This window comes from Heptranchias perlo, unplaced genomic scaffold (genome assembly GCF_035084215.1).
Source record: "Heptranchias perlo isolate sHepPer1 unplaced genomic scaffold, sHepPer1.hap1 HAP1_SCAFFOLD_1044, whole genome shotgun sequence".
NCBI lineage: Eukaryota > Metazoa > Chordata > Chondrichthyes > Hexanchiformes > Hexanchidae > Heptranchias > Heptranchias perlo.
Window position 1 is genome coordinate 22,569 of NW_027138264.1, and position 6,300 is coordinate 28,868.

At 46.7% G+C, this 6,300-nt stretch overlaps 2 non-coding genes across 2 annotated transcripts; one reads left to right on the forward strand and one right to left on the reverse strand.

Annotated features, from left to right (window-relative positions):
• Window positions 1–3,330: 3,330 nt before the first annotated feature.
• On the forward strand, window positions 3,331–3,402 carry trnaw-cca (transfer RNA tryptophan (anticodon CCA)). The gene has a single exon. It is a non-coding gene; the product is annotated as a tRNA-Trp (tRNA).
• A 1,562-nt stretch (window positions 3,403–4,964) lies between these two features.
• On the reverse strand, window positions 4,965–5,056 carry trnar-ucu (transfer RNA arginine (anticodon UCU)). The gene is given in 2 exon segments: window positions 4,965–5,000; window positions 5,020–5,056. It is a non-coding gene; the product is annotated as a tRNA-Arg (tRNA).
• Window positions 5,057–6,300: the final 1,244 nt, after the last annotated feature.

A 6,300-nucleotide genomic window follows, 5' to 3' on the forward strand; every position in this document is an offset into this window, starting at 1 on the left:
GGTTCCGCACATAGATGACCTTGTTGATCCTACTCTCTCCCTAGTTACTCTTTTGCCCTTTATGTAATTGTAGAAGCTCTTTGGATTCTCCTTTGCCTTATCTGCCAAAGCAATCTCATGTCCCCTTTTTGCCCTCCTGATTTCTCTCTTAACTCTGCTCCGGCAATCTCTATACTCTTCAAGGGATCCACTTGATCCCAGCTGCCTATGCATGCAATATGCTTCCTTCTTCTTTTTGACAAGGGCCTCAATCTCCCGAGTCATCCAAGGTTCCCTACTTCTACCAGCCTTGCCCTTCACTTTATAAGGAATGTGCTTACCCTGAACCCTGGTTAACACACTTTTGAAAGCCTCCCACTTACCAGACGTCCCTTTGCCTGCCAACAGACTCTCCCAATCAACTTCTGAAGGTTCCAGTCTAATACCATCAAAATTGGCCTTTCCCCAATTTAGAATTTTAACTTTTGGGCCAGACCTATCCTTCTCCATAGCTATCTTAAAACTAATGGAATTATGATCACTGGTCCCAAAGTGATCCCTCACTAACACTTCTGTCACCTGCCCTTCCTTATTTCCCAAGAGGAGGTCAAGTTTTGCCCCCTCTCGAGTCGGGCCATCCACATACTGATTGAGAAATTCCTCCTGAATACAGTCAACAAATTTCTCTCCATCCAAGCCCCTAATGCTATGGCTGTCCCAGTCAATGTTGGGAAAGTTAAAGTCCCCTACTATTACCACCCTATTTTTCTTGCAGCTGTCTGTAATCTCCTTACATATTTGCTCCTCAATTTCCCGTTGACTATTTGGGGGTCTGTAGTACAATCCTATCAAAGTGATCTCTCCCTTCTTATTTTTCAGTTCTACCCATATAGACTCAGTGGGCGAACCCTCGGATATATCCCCTCTCACGACTGCCGTGATGTTCTCCCTAATCAAGAACGCAACTCCCCCTCCTCTCTTACCTCCTGCTCTATCTTTCCTATAGCATCTGTACCCTGGAACATTGAGCTGCCAGTCCTGCCCCACCTCACTGTTCTCTACCCTTCCAAGTTTTGTGTCATCTGCAAATTTTGATATTGTACCCTTTACTCCCAAGTCCAAGTCATTAATATATATCAAGAAAAGTAGTGGTCCCAGCACCGACCCCTATGGAACACCATTGCCCACCTCCCTCCTGTCCGAAAAACAACCATTCACCACAACTCTCTGTTTCCTGTCATTTAGCCAGTGCTGCATCCATATTGCTATTGCCCCCTTTATTCCATGGGCTGCAATCTTGATAGCAAGCCTACCACGTGGCACTTTATCAAACGCTTTTTGAAAGTCCATATACACCACGTCAACTGCATTGACCTCATCTACCCTCTCTGTTACCTCATCAAACTACTCTATCAAGTTGGTTAAACACGATTTGCCTTTAACAAATCCGTGCTGGAATTCCCTGATCAATCCACACTCGTCCAAGTGACTGTTAATTCTGTCCCGGATTATCATTTCCAAAACTTTCCCCATCACCGAGGTTAAACTGACTGGCCTATAGTTGCTGGGTTTATCTTTACACCCTTTTTTTGAACAAGGTTGTAACATTTGCAATTCTCCAGTCTTCCGGCACCATCCCCATATCGAAGGATGTCTGGAAGATTATGGCCAGTACCTGTGCAATCTCCCCCTTTACTTCCCTCAGCATCCTCGGGTGCATCCCATCTGGATCAGGTGACTTATCGATTTAAGTACAGCAAGCCTTTCTAGTACCTCTTCTTTCACATTTTTTAGCCCATCCAGTATCTTAACTATATCTTCCTTTATCGAGAATCTGGCAGCATCTTCTTCCTTGGTAAAGAACAATGCGAAGTACTCATTTAGTACCTCAGGCCATGCCCACTGCCTCCACGAGTAGATCTCCTTTATGGTCCCTAATCGTCCCCGCCCCTCCTCTTACTACCCATTTACTGTTAACATGTCTGTAGAAGACTTTTTGATTCCCTTTTATGATTTCCGCGATTCTTATACTCTCTCTTTGCCCCTCTTATTTCCTTTTTCACTTCCCCTCTGAACTTTCTATAGTCTCTCTGGTTGGTACTTGTGTTATCAACCTGACACCTGTCATACGACACTTTTCCCCGCTTCATCTTACTCTCTATCTCTCTTATTATCCAGGGAGCTCTGGCTTTAGTTGCCCCACCTTTCTACCTCGTTGGAATGTACCTTGTCTGTACCCGAATCATCTTTTTAAAAGCCGCCCACTGCTCAATTATAATTTTGCCTGACAATCTTTAATTCCAATTTACCGGGGCCAGATCTGTTCTCATCGCACTGAAATTGACCCTCCTCCAATTGAGTACTTTTACTTTAGAGTGGACAGAGTCCATTTCCATAGCTATTCTAATCCTTATGATACTGATCGCTGCTCCCTAAATGCTCCCCCACTGACACTTGCTCCACTTGGCCCGCCTCATTCCCTTGCACCAAGTCCAGCAATGCCTCCTTCCTCAGTGGGCCAGAAACGTACTGGTCGAGAAAGTTATCCTGAACACATTTCAAAAATTCTTCCCCTTCTTTGCACCTTATATTATTGTTATCCCAGTCTATATTCGGATATTGCACCTCTCTGTAATTTCCATGCAAATTTGCTCCTCCATATCCGTCCCACCAGCTGGTGGCCTATAGAATACACCAAGTAGTGTAATCGGACCTTTATTGTTCCGACAGAAACCTGTCTGAAGGAACATGCAGTCTGACAGAGCCGGAAGTCCACCAGATTGACTTTCGGTCTGAGCAGATGTTGAGTCTCCTCCTTGAGAGAGTTTCGCCAATCCAGCTCAGAGTGGATTAAGAATTGTTCCTTAACTCGAACTCAGCACCCAGGAGAAATTCCCTCGTTCCTGGGAACTTTGTATTAAGCAGAAGTTAGCAGCAAAAAGTGTTCGTGGTGGGACTGAGAAATGCTGAAACAGCCGGCACCCTGCAAAACAGAGCTCCAAGTATCGGTTTAAATAAAGTCCTGAACTGACAGAGCGGAGGGCAGATGAGGATTGAATTAAATCCCAATTCACTGAATCTAAACAAGGTTTAAATAAGTGAATCTGTCAGGAGTGGGATTCCTGATCCTGTGTGTGAGCTGAAACTGGATCGGTCCCGTTCTGTAAAGACTGAATGGCAGGCGGCTCCCAGACAGGGCTCAGGCCGGGACTGGCAGCTCTCCGCTGGGAACGGCTGGATTGGAGAGCGGGGCTCCTGCGGTGTTGCTGCTGCTGCTTCCGCCTCTTCGAGTCCCTGTGGCGGTCGGTACCGATCTCCCTCCTATGGATCCGGCTCCAGGTGGGCGCTGTGGACCTCGTGGCGCAACGGTAGCGCGTCTGACTCCAGATCAGAAGGATGCGTGTTCGAATCACGTCGGGGTCATTGCATTTTCACAACGTTTCAGTGTCACTCTGTTTTATCGCGGGGGAGTCTTTCAGGGATGGTCTGTTCACTGTGTGTAAAATAATATTTATCACAGAATGAACACACCACAGAAGGAGGCCATTCAACCCATCAATCCCTTACCTGCCTTTTGTAAGACCAATCCCATTGGTCCCATTCCCCGTCCCTTTCCCCGGGGCCCTGCATTTTCCCCTTCAAGTATTTATCAAATTCCTTTTTGAAAGCCACGATTGAATCTGCTTCCACCGCCCTTTCAGGCAGCACATTCCAGATCATAACCATTCGCTGCGTAAAAAAGATTTTCCTCATGTCGCCTTTGGTTCTTTTGCCAATCACCTCAAATCTGTGTCCTCTGGTTCTCGACACTTCCGCCAATGGGAACAGCTTCTCTTTATTAACTTTATCTCAACCCTTCATGACTTTGAACACTTCTATCAAATCTCCTCTGAACCTTCTCTGCTCCAAGGAGAACAACCCCAGCACAGCGTAAATGCGCTCAATTAGCTCCAATTTATTTAACTGGGCATTAAACAAAATGTGAAAGACCGGCAAGGCGTTGTGTGAACGGAGCTCACTGCTTTAAGACAATAAATCCAATCACTGTGTGGGCGCTGGGTTCAAATCTCACTATTGAGAGAATTTCTGACCTGTTTACAGAAAACCCGATTGTCGTGCGATGGAGCAGAGGATGTGAAAGAAGCTGAAAGTGGAAGTGCAGATATTAGTTTCATCACAGTGACTGGACACGTTTCCACAGGTTCGGGCCTCTCACCTTAAGATTCTTTCCAGCAGAGTGGGACAGGTGATCAGAGTGACCGGACTCCAGCGGCGCAATCGGTCAGTGCGCGGTCCTTATCTGACAGGACAGGGTCGGGAAATACCGAGGTTGTTAATTCGAGTCTCACCGAGATCAAACAATCCTTTTGCTTGTGAACATTTCGACCGGAGGTGAAGGTACAAATGGTTTGTTCCAAAATGCATCTTATTTGTATTGCCATGTGGTTCCTCCGGACTGCGCTGTTGCAAAGCAGATGAGATGTTTAGTATTACTTGTTTACAGGAGGGAGGCTGCGGTTTTGGAGACACAAACTATGATTTTGATCCATCCACAAATCGTGGGATTTAACTGGAGCTTTAAACCAGCGCCTTAGACCGCTCAGCCAGGATACTTTCCATCCGACACTTCAGGAGCTAGTTTTACAGGAATAGAATTACTGCAAGCAAGAATTCTACCCCTCCAGCACCAATGCTCACACGGCAGCAGGATGCATGTGTCCAGTGAGAAACCTGTCTGAAGGAACATTCAGTCTGACAGAGCCGGAAGTCCACCAGATTGACTTTCGGTCTGAGCAGATGATGAGTCTCCTCCTTGGGAGTGTTTTGCCAATCCAGCTCAGAGTGGATTTAGAATCATGAATCCGGGTGTGACTGGAGCCACTTGTGTAAGATGAAGTGTCGGGGGCAGTTTCACATCCTTGACGGACATTAATGATCCTGCTGCAAAATTTCACTTCCCAGCTCCCGATCCGTGAACTAAAACCCAACTCTGGTGGGACTCGAACCCACAACCTTTGAATATCCCCTTCAATTATTAAGTAGAAGTCCAACACGCTATCCATTGCGCCACAGAGTCAGTGATGGAATTTGAAGGAGAGCGGGGATCCTGTGCTGTGGTTGAGGCGGTCAGGCTGCTCCTGCTTCCGCCTCTCACATTCCGAGAGCCGGGGCGGCAGTCTGCACCGATCGCCCTCCAATGGATCCGGCTCCAGCCGCTTGTTGTGGGCCTGGTGCAACAACAGTCGCGTCTGACTCCACATCAGAAGGTTGCCTGTTTTGAACCAGGTTGAAATCACAACATTTTCACTGTGGCTCAGGGACCTGCCGCTGTGTTTACCGATACTCTGTACCTCTCCCTGTGTTTACCGATACTCTGTATCTCTCCCTGTGTTTACCGATACTCTGTATCTCCCGCTGTGTTTACCGATACTCTGTATCTCTCGCTGTGTTTACCGATACTCTGTATCTCCCGCTGTGTTGACCGATACTTTGTATCTCTCGCTGTGTTTACCGATACTCTGTATCTCCCGCTGTGTTGACCGATACTTTGTATCTCTCGCTGTGTTTACCGATACTCTGTATCTCTCGCTGTGTTTACCGATACTCTGTATCTCTCCCTGTGTTTACCGATGCTCTGTATCTCTCCCTGTGTTTACCGATACTCTGTACCTCTCCCTGTGTTTACCGATACTCTGTATCTCTCGCTGTGTTTACCGATACTCTGTATCTCTCGCTGTGTTTACCGATACTCTGTATCTCTCCCTGTGTTTACCGATACTCTGTATCTCCCGCTGTGTTTACCGATACTCTGTATCTCTCGCTGTGTTTACCGATACTCTGTATCTCCCGCTGTGTTGACCGATACTTTGTATCTCTCGCTGTGTTTACCGATACTCTGTATCTCCCGCTGTGTTGACCGATACTTTGTATCTCTCGCTGTGTTTACCGATACTCTGTATCTCCCGCTGTGTTGACCGATACTTTGTATCTCTCCCTGTGTTTACCGATACTCTGTATCTCTCGCTGTGTTTACCGATACTCTGTATCTCTCGCTGTGTTTACCGATACTCTGTATCTCTCGCTGTGTTTACCGATACTCTGTATCTCTCCCTGTGTTTACCGATACTCTGTATCTCTCGCTGTGTTTACCGATACTCTGTATCTCTCGCTGTGTTTACCGATACTCTGTATCTCTCGCTGTGTTTACCGATACTCTGTATCTCTCCCTGTGTTTACCGATACTCTGTATCTCTCCCTGTGTTTACCGATACTCTGTATCTCTCCCTGTGTTTACCGATACTCTGTATCTCTCCCTGTGTT